This window comes from Rhinoderma darwinii, chromosome 2, assembly GCF_050947455.1.
Source record: "Rhinoderma darwinii isolate aRhiDar2 chromosome 2, aRhiDar2.hap1, whole genome shotgun sequence".
NCBI lineage: Eukaryota > Metazoa > Chordata > Amphibia > Anura > Rhinodermatidae > Rhinoderma > Rhinoderma darwinii.
Genome location: NC_134688.1, coordinates 325,166,409 through 325,180,813, shown reverse-complemented (window position 1 = coordinate 325,180,813; position 14,405 = coordinate 325,166,409).

Genomic DNA, 14,405 nt, shown 5'->3' with positions numbered 1-14,405 from the left:
GATTGAAAAAAAAAGGGAAAGTGAACGACTGATCAGAGAAAACATCACCTAAGTTAGCGGGGAAAGCTACAAGGGGAGCTGTGATTGGTGAGTCACTCCTAGCACACCACACAGTGCACATGCAACGAAAAATTTTGGTCTGTCCGTGAATTTTAGCTCAGCTGTCCAAAAATTTCTGAAGTGGAGGTTGGCAACCCTGAGCGGAATTCTCGGCGCTGTGGCCGGTGATTCCGCTCCAGGAGAAGTCCCTGACTTCACTGTCCATATATGGACATTGTAGTCAGGGACTTCTCCTGGAGCGGTCCCTAGAGGAAGGTAGGGGGTGCCATCTATGGGGGTGTAAGCCATCTATGGGGGGTGGCTATGTACAAGGAGGCTGTGTGGCACTACCTACAAGGGGGGCTGTGTTGCATTACCTACAAGGGGGCTTTGTGGCATTACCTACAGGGGGCTGTGGCAGTATCTACAGAGGTCAGTGTGTGGCATTATCTACAGAGAGCAGTGTGTGGCATTATCTACAGAGGGCAGTGTGTGGCATTATCTACAGGGGGCTATGGCAATATCTACAGGGTGCTGTTTGGCAATATTTGCAGGGAGCTGTGTGGCAATATCTACAGAGGTCAGTGTGTGGCATTATCTACAGGGTCTGTGTGGCATTATCTACAGAGGGAAGTGTGTGGCAGAAAATTAAAACCTGTGTGCGCTGGCCGAGTCCGAGTCCCGTCAGTGATCCGAGGAAAGATAGAACATGTCCTATGTTTCCTCGGCTTAGAGACTCGGATAATTTTTCACAGACCCGATTCATCCGCTAAAGTGAATGGGCCCGAGTCAAAAACGGCCCGAGTGGCACAACGGTCGTGTGCATGAGGCATTATAAATTCATCAATTTTTAAAATGGACAGAGAAAAAAATGGATGCAAAACGGGTCAAAGTCAGCCGTTAAAAACGGAAACATCTCCTGGAATGGAAACGGAACGGATGCAAAACAACTGAGAAAAACAAACAAAAACAGCAGTTTTTATCGGCCATCACTCAGTCCCTGTCATGTGAATAGAGCCTTACATAGGACTGCAGGTAACATCTACACTATCTGTACTCAGAGAGTTATCAATGTTATCTGTAGTGTTACATAGGACTGCAGGTAACATCTACATTATCTGTACTCAGAGAGTTATCGCTGTTTTATCTGTGGTGTTACATAGGACTGCAGGTAACATCTACTACTGGGTGAATAATCTATTATTCAGCTAACGCTTCCGCATTTTTCTTAGGTTTAAAATTTTGGTAATTAGGTTTTAAAATACATTTACCGTATTTTTCGGACTATAAGACGCACCTGACCATAAGACGCACCCAGGTTTTAGACAACAGAAAATAGGAAAAAAAATATTTGTTAAAAAGTAATTTATTCTGGTTCACCACATTCTTTTTTTTTTTTTACACATTATATTAGTTCCCCTAGGGGACTTGAACCAGTGGCCACTTGATTACATGTGGAGTTAGGCCCCATGCACACGACCGTGCCCGCAATCACGGCCCGCGATTGCGGGCACGGCCGGCCGCTGACTGTCAGCCGCATTTTCGGGCCGTGCTCCCATACAAAGTATGGGAGCACGGCCCGCAAAATGCGAAAGAACGGACATGTTCCATAATTCCCGGAACATTTCCACGGCACTGACACCCTTCTGTAGTGCTACGGAAAGGTGTCAGTGTTCAATGAAAGTGAATGGCTCCGTTTTTGCGGACCGCAGTTGCGGTCCGCAAAAACTGAGGTTTTTTACGGTCGTGTGCATGGGGCCTTACTGAAACAGCATAACTCGCTGAGCTTCGCTGCTTCCCTAACTCTCATAGTAGTAAATGGCAGCTACGGAAGCAGCGTAGCATGCGAGCTACGCTGTTCCCATAACTACTACGGGAGAGTACAGAAAGCTAGAAGGGGGATTAGGGGCCCCGTTCTAGAGATAGGTGCGGACTCGCATCTACCTGACATTTATGACATATTCTGTGGATATGTCAAATATCCTTCATAGAAAAACACCTATAAATGCCGCGGTCGCTATTGACCACGGCATTTAACTAGTTAAAGGGGTTTGCCATAAAACACATGTATCCCCTATCCACAGGATAGAGGCTACATGTGGGATTGCTGGGGGTCCGACCACTGGGACCCCCAGCGATAAGGAGAACAGGGGACTGAAAGTCACCTAAAGCGCTACATGGGAAGCCTGAACTTCCGGGTTCTGTGTCCGGCTTATTTTTTCTGCAGCTCCATAGAGATTAATACATAGCCGCTCGCGCATGCGCAAAAGATTCCCATTCATCTCTATGAAGCTGCCGGACACAGAACGCGGAAGTCAAAGCTTGTCATTTAGCGCTCTTGGTGAGTTTCGGTCCCCATTCTCCTTATCGCTGGGGGGTCAGGCCCCCATCGATCACACATGTATCCCCTATCCTGTGGATAGGGGATACATGTGTTTTATGGCACAACCCCTTTAAACCTCCAGGAACAGCAAAATTGCTGTTCCTGGTCGTTAGAGCAGCATGTCAGCTGCTGAAACCTGCAGTGTCCGCTCCATATATCACCCCGCTCTATGATGTGCCGGGAACGTCATGGATCGGGAAGGGGTTAAGTAATGAAGCAGTCAGACTATAAGACGCAGGGACTTTTTAGCAAGATTTATTCAAAAAATACGGTATATTTTTTTATAATATTTTTTACAAATACCATTCATCATGCTTTTGCTAGCAAACCCGTGTAACGGGTTTTCTATACTAGTATATACATATATATATATATATATATATATATATATATATATATACCGTATTTTTCGTACTATAAGACGCAGTTTTTAGCAAGAATATATCTTGCTAAAAAGTCCCTGCATCTTATAGTTGGCAGTCAAGGGACCCTGACCGCTCCTTACTTAACTTACTTAACTCCTTCCTGATCCGTAATGTGCTGGCACATCATGGAGTGGGAGGGGATGATGTATGGAGCAAGCTCACGCGATGAGCCTGCTCCATACACTGCAGGTGTTAGCTTCTGACACGCTGCTCTAATGGCCAGGAACAGCTATGAAACTGTTCCTGGCCATTTAACTAGTTAAATGCCACGGTCAATAGCGACTGCAGCATTTATAGTGGTTTTCCCATGAAGGACATTTATGACATATCCACAGGATATCTAAAGGAAGTAGTAAGACAACAGCACACGTCTCCAAGTCTTCAAAAAAGGTACGTTTTATTGCCAAACCTTCTACGGTAAACAGGCAACGTTTCGACCCATAGTGAGTGAGATATGTACCAAAAAAAATGGTGCTAATAAAAACTACAGCTCGTCCTGCAAAAACTAAGCCCTCACACCCCTCAAACGATGGAAAAATATAAGTTATGTCTCTCAGAATGTGGTGAAACTGAACAAAGTATTTTTTTTAACCAATAGTTTTTTCTTTGTAAAAGAAGTAAAATATGAAATTTTTTCCTATTTTCTGTTGTCTAAAACCTGGGTGCGTCTTATAGTCAGGTGCGTCTTATAGTCCGAAAAATACGGTATATGTATATATATTATCCTTTCTTATCCATACAAATACATCTTATCTATTCTAGTCAAAGTGGCTGTGTTGCAGTTCCGACACAGTTATGAGTTGTGAGCGATTCTATTTTATAGAAAAATAAAAAAGCTTTATTGAGCGCCTCAAACTTTTCATTATAGGCATCGGGAGAGGGTCACAATGGTTGGACTCACAATGACATTGATATCATATTTGATAGGCACTTGTGTTGGTAAACCCATTTAATGGATTGATAAAGAATGGTGGCTTCTGGGAGCAGGATGCAGATGAAAGTTCTTGCCTATAATTGAATGGCTGTTTTCTAGAGGCTCCTAGGTTCGGTAGAAGGTGACTGCCCCAATATGTTCTTTTGTTTAAGCATTTTCTATTAAAAACATTTCTCCACAGGACTTCATCAAGCTCAATTTCTTGTTTTCAAGGCAGTAGCACTTTGCCAGCCACCCCCATTAATTGTATCTTAACTGTTTTAGATCCAAGGTTAAAAGATAACATCTCAATTAAATCACTGTATACTTCAATTAAATACTTCCTTGACCAAACACTTGATTACGGTTACCTCTGGGAAAATCAAGAAACAAATATTATATACTGAAACATTGCCTTTACCCAGGGGTGGGATTCAGAACAAGTTCTCTGTTTTTCCGGCAGGGGGGTGTCGCACCCTGGAAAATTATTGTAATAATTAAATAAAACAATTACAATATTACAAATACACCATATATTGAAGTGGACTCTAAATAAAGAAACTTTCTAAGCTTGTGTTGTTCCCTTTTCAGAATGCTTTATTTTAAAGGACAGGTGTCACGGAAATTATTTTTTTTATATAAATTTGCTTTTAGTGTGTTATTGTTTTTGTGTGTTACTTTCTTATTTGCCCCGAGGTTCCTTGGTCCCTTTGAAGTCCTGCTACAAATTAACCCGGTATCCTACAAGCTGCGGCTCCCCCCCACTCTCAGGATTCCTAACTCCTTTCACGTCTCCCTGCTAAAACCGGTGGTCCTGAACCGCTACTCCAGGACTCCTAGTCCCACAGTGGTTCCTGGCGGCCCATCTGGGACTTTCGAGGTAAAGGAGATTCTGGCTACCAAGAAGGTGGGAGGAAGGACATTTTATTTGGTGGACTGGAGGGGGTTCAGCCCAGAAGAGAGGTCTTGGGAGCCAGAGGAGAACATCGATGCCCCTGTCCTCGTGAGGAAGTTTCTCTCTCGCTCTGGACCCAAGAAGAGGGGGCGTAAGAGGGGGGATACTGTAACGTCTATGGCCACGGCCCGTCGATCGGTCGTTAACCCCGACGGCCGTGGCCTTGGACAGCTTACCTGCCTGCAGCGTCGTCCCTCAGTCAGGCGCCGGCACTCTCTTCCGGATTCCGAGTGTCTCCGGCGGGTGCGCGCGCCCATGCGTGCACGGCCTTAAAGGGCAAGTGGGCGCGTTTTTGCAAAAACTGCAATCCGGCCCAGGATGCCTTGGGCTATGAAAAGGGCTCCTCCCTCTTGCCCTTTGCCAGAGCGTTGTTAGTTTTCCTGTTGTTCGTCTTGCTTATGGTCTCCCAGTGTCTTCCAGCCTCCCAGTGTACCTTGCTCCTGTATCCTGTTTCCGTGCTACCTAGTGCTATAGCCGTGCTGTGCTACAGTCTACGCTGCCCTGCTACGCCTCACCGAACGACTTCCCACCGCCTGGTTCTGGACGTGTCCGCCTCGCCACTGCCTACGATTGCCTCAGGTACTCTCACTGAACCATTGAACTGTGTACTTTCCGGTTTGGCCAGCTGCCATCCTGCTACGCGGTACGGCCCAGTGGGTCCACACCCCGTATCGTGACACTCAGTACATAAATACAGCAGTGGAACCAAGCTCAGTGTATATATAAATTACCAGAACCTAGCTCAGTACATATATACAGCACCAGAACAAAGCTCAGACCAAATATGTAATACCAGCACAAATATAGCTCAGTACAGTTTATTAGCAAATTCAAATAAATTCATATATGTAATACAAGCACAAATATAGCTCAGTACAGAGTTTATTTGCAAAGTCAATTTATTTGACCCTTGCCATATAAGTTTGTACGGCGTAAAACTACAGCCTCCAGAATAGCCTAAACAATGGTAAGGATATGCTGGAAGCTGCTTTTTCACAAAAATGAATGCTACAACCCATCATCTCAATGCAGATCATACAGTAACTACAGTACTGAAACATCGCAGTCGGAGGGAGAATAGCACTGTTTTCATGAATCTCTGACCTGCAAACGGTATTTGTTCAAAGGGTAGGGACAGCCACCTAGCAACAGCTAATGGGTGCAGGCGGCAGCCTCCCCGGGTCATCTAAAACATGATTGTAGCCGGGGTCACGTTATCTCTCAAGGAGTTCTCGCGAGACCACGAGAACTCCACTCAGAATTTTCCCAAGTAGGCAACATGACTAGTCCAAATCCCTGTTGACCAAGTGGGAAATGAATAAAGCATGGAAACAGGACTAGTAATGCTATTCAAATGCTTTAATAACAGTGAAAGGTGAAAACAACGGTTTAGATGAACAATAACAGATGTCTATCTCATCTGGGAATGGTTGATAGAGGAGGAACTGAACTTGGCATTGAAGACAAGTAATACATAGGTGAATGGTCCTGAGAGTGCGAAGTAAATCTCAGTCTAGGAGTAAAGCTCCAAGACCAATGTCCATTTCTACGGTTCGGCTTGCGGATGACTCCCCTGTGTGTGGTTTCTTTGCTGACCTAAACGATAGAGGCATTAATCCCTTTAGGACGCAGCCTGTTTTGGCCTTGTGGACACAGATAATTTTTTCAAATCTGACTTGTGTCGCTTTATGTGATAATAACTATGGAATGCTTTAATCTATCCAAGCGATTCTGAGATTGTTTTCTCATGACATATTGTACTTTGTTTGCATTTTTCTAAATTTAAATGTATCTACTTGTAAAACAGATAGTAATACCACACAAAATAGTTACTAGTTAACATTTCCCATATGTCTACTTTATGTTTGCATAGTTTTTTTTTCATGTCCTTTTAGTTACAAGGCTTAGAACTTTAGCAGCAATTTCTCACATTTTCAAGAAAATGTCAAAAGGCTATTTTTTCAAGGACCAGTTCAGTTGTGAAGTGGCTTTGAGGGCCTTATATATTAGAAAGTCTCCATAACTCACCCCATTTTGAAAACCGCACCCCTCAAGGTATTCAAATCAGCATTCAGAAAGTATTTTAACCCATTAAAGCAAATTACAGTTACATTTTTTTTTTTGCTGAAATTCATTTGTAATACATTTTTTTCTGTAACACAGAAGGTTTTACCAGAGAAACACAACTCAATATTTATTGTCCAGATTCTTAGAAATATCCCACATGTGGCCCTAGTATGGTAATGGGCTGAAGCACCAGCCTCAGAAGCAAAGGAACACCTGGAGGAATTTGGGTCCCCTTTTTTTTTTAGGAATACATTTTAGGCACCATGTCAGGTTTGAAGAGGTCTTGTTGTTCCTAAACAATTGAAATCCACAAAAAGGGACACCATTTTGGAAACTACACCCCTCAAGGCGTTTTTCTAGGGGTATAGTTAGAATTTTATCTCAACGTTTTTTTTTTGCAGAATTTAGTGGAATTAGTTTGTGAAGATGAAAATCTACTTTTTCTCTGCTAAAACACAAAATGTTTTAATTTTTACAAGGAATAAAGGAGAGAAACCTCCCCAACATTTGTAAAGCAATTTCTGCAATACCCCATATGTGGTCATAAACTGATGTTTGGACCCACAGCAGTGCTCAGAATGGAAGGAGTGCCTTTTGGATTTTGGAGCGCAGAGTTTTCTGGAAAGTTTTTTGGTGCCATGTCGCGTTTGCAAAACCCTGGAGGGACCAAAACAGTAGAAACCCCCCAAAACTGGCCCCGTTTTGGAAACTACACCCCTCAAGGAATTGTTCTAGGGGTATAGTGAGCATTTTGACCCCACAGGTTTTTTGTAGAATTTAGTGGAATTAGGCCGTGAAAGTGAATATCAAAATTTTTGTCCACTAAAATTTTGATTTTTTTAATTTTCCCAAGGGATAAAAGAGAAAAACCACACCAACATTTGAAAAGCAATTTCTCCCGTGTACGGCAATACCCCATATGTGGTCATATATGTTTTTTTAATATAAATTAATTAACCCTTTTAGGACTAATCAATTTTTTGCTTTTTCATTTTTGTTTTTCATTCCCTGCCTTCCAAGAGCCTTAACTTTTTTATTTTTTCTGTCAATAGAGCGGTGTGAGGGCTTATTTTTTGCGGGAGGAGTTGTAGTTTTTATTGACACCATTTAAAGTACCATATATTGTACTGGGAAACTGAAAAAATATATATATATTTGCGGGCTGAAATTGGAAAAAACTGATTCTTCCATTGTTTTTGGGGTTTTGTTTTTACGTCTTTCATCGTGCAGTAAAAACGACAACTTTACTCAGATCACTGTAAAGAACAGATACCCATTGCCTTTGATTTCAGAACTGTTTCATCGTATACGGGGAGCAAAATTGTTTTCCAAACTAGACCTACAGGGGGCCTACAACCTAATCCAGATTTGTCGGGGTGTCGAATGGAAGACGGCATTTAATACTCGAGATGGGCATTAAACGACAACTTAATTTTATTCTGCGCCTCAATACGATTACGGTGATATTAAATTTATATAGTTTTTTTTATATTTTACTACTTTTACAAAGAAAAGACTATTTGTTAAAAAAAAAATATTTTTCTATCATCCCATTGTGAGAGGCTTATTTTTGGCAGGACGAGCGGTAGCTTTTATTGCTACCCTTTTATGGTACATACAACTACGTTTTACTTTATTCTGCAAGTCGGTATGATTACAGAAATATCATATGCATATAGTTTTTGTTATGTTTTGCAGCGTTTGCACATTAAAATCACATTTTTATAAAATTATTTCTTTTTTGTGTTGCCATATTCTGAGAGACATAACTTTTTTATTTTTCAGTGAAAAAAGCTGTGTAAGGGCCTGTTTTTGCGGGACGGGTGTTAGTTTTTATTGGTAATATTTTGGGGTACATGCGACTTTTTGATCACTTTTTATTCTATATCTTGGGAGGGGTGGTGACCAAAAAATAGTGATGCTGGAATAGTTTTTCATTTTTTTTTTTTTTTGCGGTGTTCACCGTGTGGGAAAAATAACATCATAGTTGTATAGTTTGGGTCGTTACGAACGCGGTGATACCAAATATTTAGTACTTTTTTTTAACGTTTTCCTATAATAAAATACTTATTATAGGAAAAAAGAACTTTTATTTTTACACTTTTATAAAACATTTTTATTAACTTTTTTTTTTTACTTTTTACACTTTTTTTTACCTGCAGCACTGATCCTGCTAGAATACATTACACTACCTAGGTAGCGTAATGTATTCCAACTGTCAGTGTGACATTACAGTCACTCTGCCAGTAAGCCTATGACAACCAGCCAGAGGCTGGTGCTCATAGGCTTCCATACATGGCAGACCCGGAGGCCGTTGTCTGGCCTCCGTTTGCCATGGCAACCCCCACGATTGCATGGGGGCTGCCGATGTGCTAAAAAAAAACTAAATACGGTGATCGCATTCAATCGCCACATTCAAGGGGTTAATTGCCTTAATCAGCGGTGAAGAGCCGCTGATCGGCAACACTGGAGTGTCAGCTGTCGGGGACAGTTGACCTCCTGATTCCCGATGCACACTGGACCAACTGCCTATTTAGAGACCGGCAGCAGCTCCAGGAGCGACATCATAAGGGACACACTAGGCGGATATGCTGAGTAAAACTACACAGCTTATCCGCCCCGGTAATCCTGCAGGGAAAAAACTGTTTAGACTTGCTACGGCCGTAGTTTAGGTGACGCGTCTCTCTCTTCTGAACGTAGCCCCAGCTCCTGGGATGACGCTCTAGACCATGTGACCGCTGCAGCAGTCACATGGTATGAAACGTCATGACAGGAGGCGGGGTTGCGCTAAGAATAGAGGATCGCGTCACCAGGACTACGGCCGGGGCAAGTCTAAACTTTTTTATAAATGTAAAAAAGTACCTTTTTTTTTTCTCTTTTGTGATTTTTGCGGCAGAACCGCAGCATTTCCGCAACAAAGGAGCAGCGATCCCACAGAATAAATTAACGTGCTGCGGCTTAAAAAGCCACACTGCAGGTCCATTTTTTTTGCAGCGTGTGGATGAGATTTGTTCATATCTCATCCACTCGGCTGCGACTGTGATACGCTGCAGATTTTCCACAATAAAATGTGTTGCATAAAATCCGCAGTGTTCATGCCTAGTGTGTTCCTACCCTAAGGCCGGATTCACACAAGCGTGTGCTTTTTGCGTGCGCAAAAACGTGGCATTTTGCGCATGCAAAAGGTCCATAACAGCTCCGTGTGTCAGCAGCGTATGATGCGCGGTTGCGTGATTTTCGCGCAGCCGCCATCATTATGACACTCTGTTTGTATGTTTGTAGCACGTGGTGCTTTTCTGGTTTCATTCATAGTTTATACGGCTGGGGAAGTGCTGGGCGTGATTTTCACGCACCCATTGACTTCAATGGGTGCATGATGCGCGAACAATGCACAAATATCGGACATGTCGTGAGTTTTACACAGCGGACACACGGACACACGCTGCGTGAAAATCACTGACAGTCCGCACGGCCCCATAGACTAACATAGGTCCGTGCGAGGCGCCTGAAAATCACGCACGTTGCACGGACGTATTACACGTTCGTCTGAATAAGCCCTAACAATAAGGCCCAGTTCACAGAGTTTTTGGGCCTTGATATTGACTCGGACACTGCGTCAGAATCAGTACCAAAAAACTTCCAAAACCGCCTCCCATTGATTTAATCTGAAATCAATGGGAGCCAGTCGCGGAAAAAAGAAAAAGCAGCACGTCTTTTCTTGCCGCGGTTCTGCCTCTGACCTCCCTTCTAAATCAATGGGAGGCAGAAAATGCATTTTTCCCTGCGTTTTTTGTCTGCTGTCATCAATCGCCGCGGAAAAAAACGCGGCAAGACAGTGTGTGCAGGTCAAAATCTGCCTCAAAATTCGGTGCGCGGTTCCAGGCGGTCGCCGGTGCGCATGCGCGGGAGTTTGCGGGTGCGCGCGATCGGTCGCACGGGCGGCGGTGTTTGACGGCCCCCATGACGACCCCCATGCTACCCAGGGCCGCCATCAGGGGGGGTATTAGGGGTACTGATGTGAGAGGCCCAGCCAAACCTAATTGAAAGGGGGGCCCGCAGCTCATGACATTCTTTTTGTGAAAAAAACGGGCCCCATTGCAGGGGCCTGTTTTTTTTCTACCAAAGGCAAGTCGCGGCAGTTTGCCGGGCCCCCCTTTCAATTAGGTTTGGCCGGGCCTCTCACATCAGTACCCCTAATACCCCTCCTGATGGCGGCCCTGGGTACCATGATATAGTGCTGGACGGAGTACCGTGAACAGGCGGTGCCACGGTAGGGGGGCCCAGAAAACTTAGCTGTAGGGGGCCCTGAAATTCCTGATGGCGGCCCTGTATACATCCAATGCTGACAAAAAAAAGGCGGGAGTGCTGATAACCTTTAAAGATACAGTGTCCTTTCATTTGCAATCCTCGGTTATTGATGAACGGGGGAGATCTTTAATTTTGGTGGGTCTGCTCAACAATTGCCAAGTCACCATTGCTAGCATATATGCACCAAACTCGTCCCAAATACGCTTCCTCAACAAAACTATGCGTAAAATTCGGAAGGTGATGAAAGGGAAGCTTATAATTTGTGGAGATTTCAACCTAATTCCGAATGCTGAATGGGACTCAACTAATCAGGCTAGAAGCTCTCCCCTGACTCTTTCACCATCGTTACTCAAAGAGGATTTATACGACACGTTTCGTTGTATGAACTCCTCTTCTAGAGAATTCACCTTCTATTCCACAAGACATAGGTCTTTCTCCAGAATAGACCTTTTTCTAGTGGATGGATCTTCTATATCAGGAATTAAAACTTCTGAGATAGGACAAATAACATGGTCAGATCACGCTCCCACATATCTCCTTCTCTCTTTAAGTTCTGCTCCCTCACCTAGATATTCATGGCGGATAAACAATTTTCTCATTAATCTTCCAAAGTACAGAGAGAGCATTTCCTCCCAATTGCGGGAATACTTCTTCTTAAATGGAGCCCCAGACCTAAGTCCATTCACACTATGGAACGCACATAAAGCGGTTATGAGGGGGTTCTTGATACAACAAGGGGCAAGATATAAAAAATTTAAAGCGGCAGCTTTGACATCTCTGCTGGAGGAAATGCGCTCTGTGGAAATGGAACTCCAACAAAATAAGGCATCTGCCCTACATGACAAACTCATGACTCTTAGACGAAATCTGAAAGCCCTCCTCATAGACGAATTTGACAAAAAAACTGCAGCCCTAAAGTTGAATTATTATACTTCCTATAATAAAACTAGTAAACTAATGGCGAGAAGAATGAAACAGCGTCATCTCAAAACTAAAACTACGCATCTAGATTCATTGGTAGACGGATCAAAAATTATCAACCCCCAAACAATAGCGGATCAATTTAGCGACTATTACTCTAAATTATATAATTTGAGGTCAGATCCCCACACTAAACAACCACTAGATAAGAATATCCAAGCTTTTTTAGACTCGATTCAACTACCTTCCTTGTCTCAAGAACAACTATCAAATTTAAATGCCCCTATATCTCCTATAGAGGTATCCAAAATAATACATTTATCTAAAGCCAATAAATCCCCTGGCCCAGACGGGTTTTCTAACGAATACTACAGAACTTTTGGGCATATTCTGACTCCTCATCTAACTGAAGTTTTCAATAAAGCAATGACAGAGGGAAGTATGCCCCAGGAAATGTTAGAAGCCACGATAGTGACGATCCCTAAACCAGGGAAATCTCCTACAACACCGGCCAACTTTAGACCCATCTCCCTTCTTAACTGTGATACTAAGCTATATGCTAAACTCCTAGCCACCAGATTAATAGACATCCTGCCCACTCTAGTACATTCGGATCAAGTTGGGTTCACAAAAGGGAGACAAGCTCCTGACGGGACTAGAAGGATAATCAATCTCATAACTAGGGTGGGACAGTCTCGGACGCCTTCTCTCCTCCTTACCCTGGACGCAGAGAAGGCGTTCGATAGAATACACTGGGGGTTTGCATTTTCGACCTTGACGAAGTTTGGATTTGCAGGGAACATATTTAAAGCTATACAAGCACTATATACCAAGCCTACGGCTAAAGTCCTTTCGAATGGGTTCCTGTCCACCCCCTTCCATATTACAAATGGCACTAGACAGGGATGCCCATTATCCCCCTTGTTGTTTACATTGGTTATGGAACCACTGGCAGAGTCTATACGATCTAACCTCCAAATCCGTGGCATTCCAGTGGGACTTCGCCAACATAAAATTGGCTTATTCGCGGATGATATTATTCTGACTATCACTGATCCTTTGTCTTCTCTGAGAGAAATCTCACAAATTATTTCTAAGTTTGGATTGGTATCTTACTATAAAGTAAATGCATCTAAATCTCAAATTCTGGGGTTATTTATTTCCCCAAGCCTGAAAAAATCCATAACAACTGAGTTCCCATACCAATGGGAAGAGTCCTCCATTCCCTATCTGGGAATCCAAATTGGATACCCGTTGTCCCGACTTCCCAAAATCAATTTTGTCCCACTCCTAGCTTCTATACAGAAAGAATTGGATCAAATAGCTTCACATGAACCCTCATGGCTAGGCTGTAATGTGTGTTACAAGATGTTCATATTGCCCAAAATATTATATTACCTGCGAACGCTACCAATACCTATGCCGATTTCATGGTTGTCGAAATTTCAGAAACAACTCCAGAATTTCCTGTGGGGAGGAAGGAAACCTCGAATTGCAGCATCCCTCTTGATGAAAAGGAAACATAGAGGAGGGCTGGGAGTGCCTAATTTAATAGCCTACCACAGGGCATTAATAATTAAACAATCGGAAAAATGGTTTAGTGCCCCCACGGGGGTTAGCTGGCCCACAATTGAAAGCTATTTAATAGGGGACCGACCTCTTTCACATGTTCTATTGGCATATGCCTTGAGACCCGAGCTCCCCCTTCCCAATGTACCTACAGTTAGAGCGGCCGTACAAAGTTGGCTCCACTTTATAGCGAGGCCCTCTAGACTACCTGGGAGCAGTGGAATACAGATCCCACTATGGGTGCTGGAGGTACTAATTCCCAATCTGGGAATCAATCATTGGCCTCGGGCGGGTATCCACTACATTTCAGATCTACTTTCCGGAGCGAATATTAAATCCTTTGGGGATATACAGAAGTAATTCCAGGTTCCAGATAGGGATATTTATAAATACACTCAGATCAAGTCTTACTGGAAAGCTTCACCTATGACAGATCTTCAGTTTTCCACGTCGATTAAAGCTCTGCTCTCTGGGTCGGGTTGGGGAGGGGGAACCTTTCGTCTAGAATATACGATACCTTGAATGGGGATGTGGAGACTTCCAGGCGAGCACACTTTTTAAATTGGGAGAGGGACTTGGGTAAGTCCTTCACTATGGCACAATGGGAAGTGGCAATCAATTGGACTCTGAAGTCTTCAGTTTGTATGAATCTCTTGAAAGTCTTCCATAAGGTTCTATTGAGATGGTACTTCACGCCGTCCAAATTAGCTAGGATATACCCTCATACTTCTAGCTTATGTTGGCGTAGTTGCGGAAACGAAGGGTCGATATATCATATATTCTGGGGATGTCCACACCTGACAAACTATTGGTCCAGCATTTTTA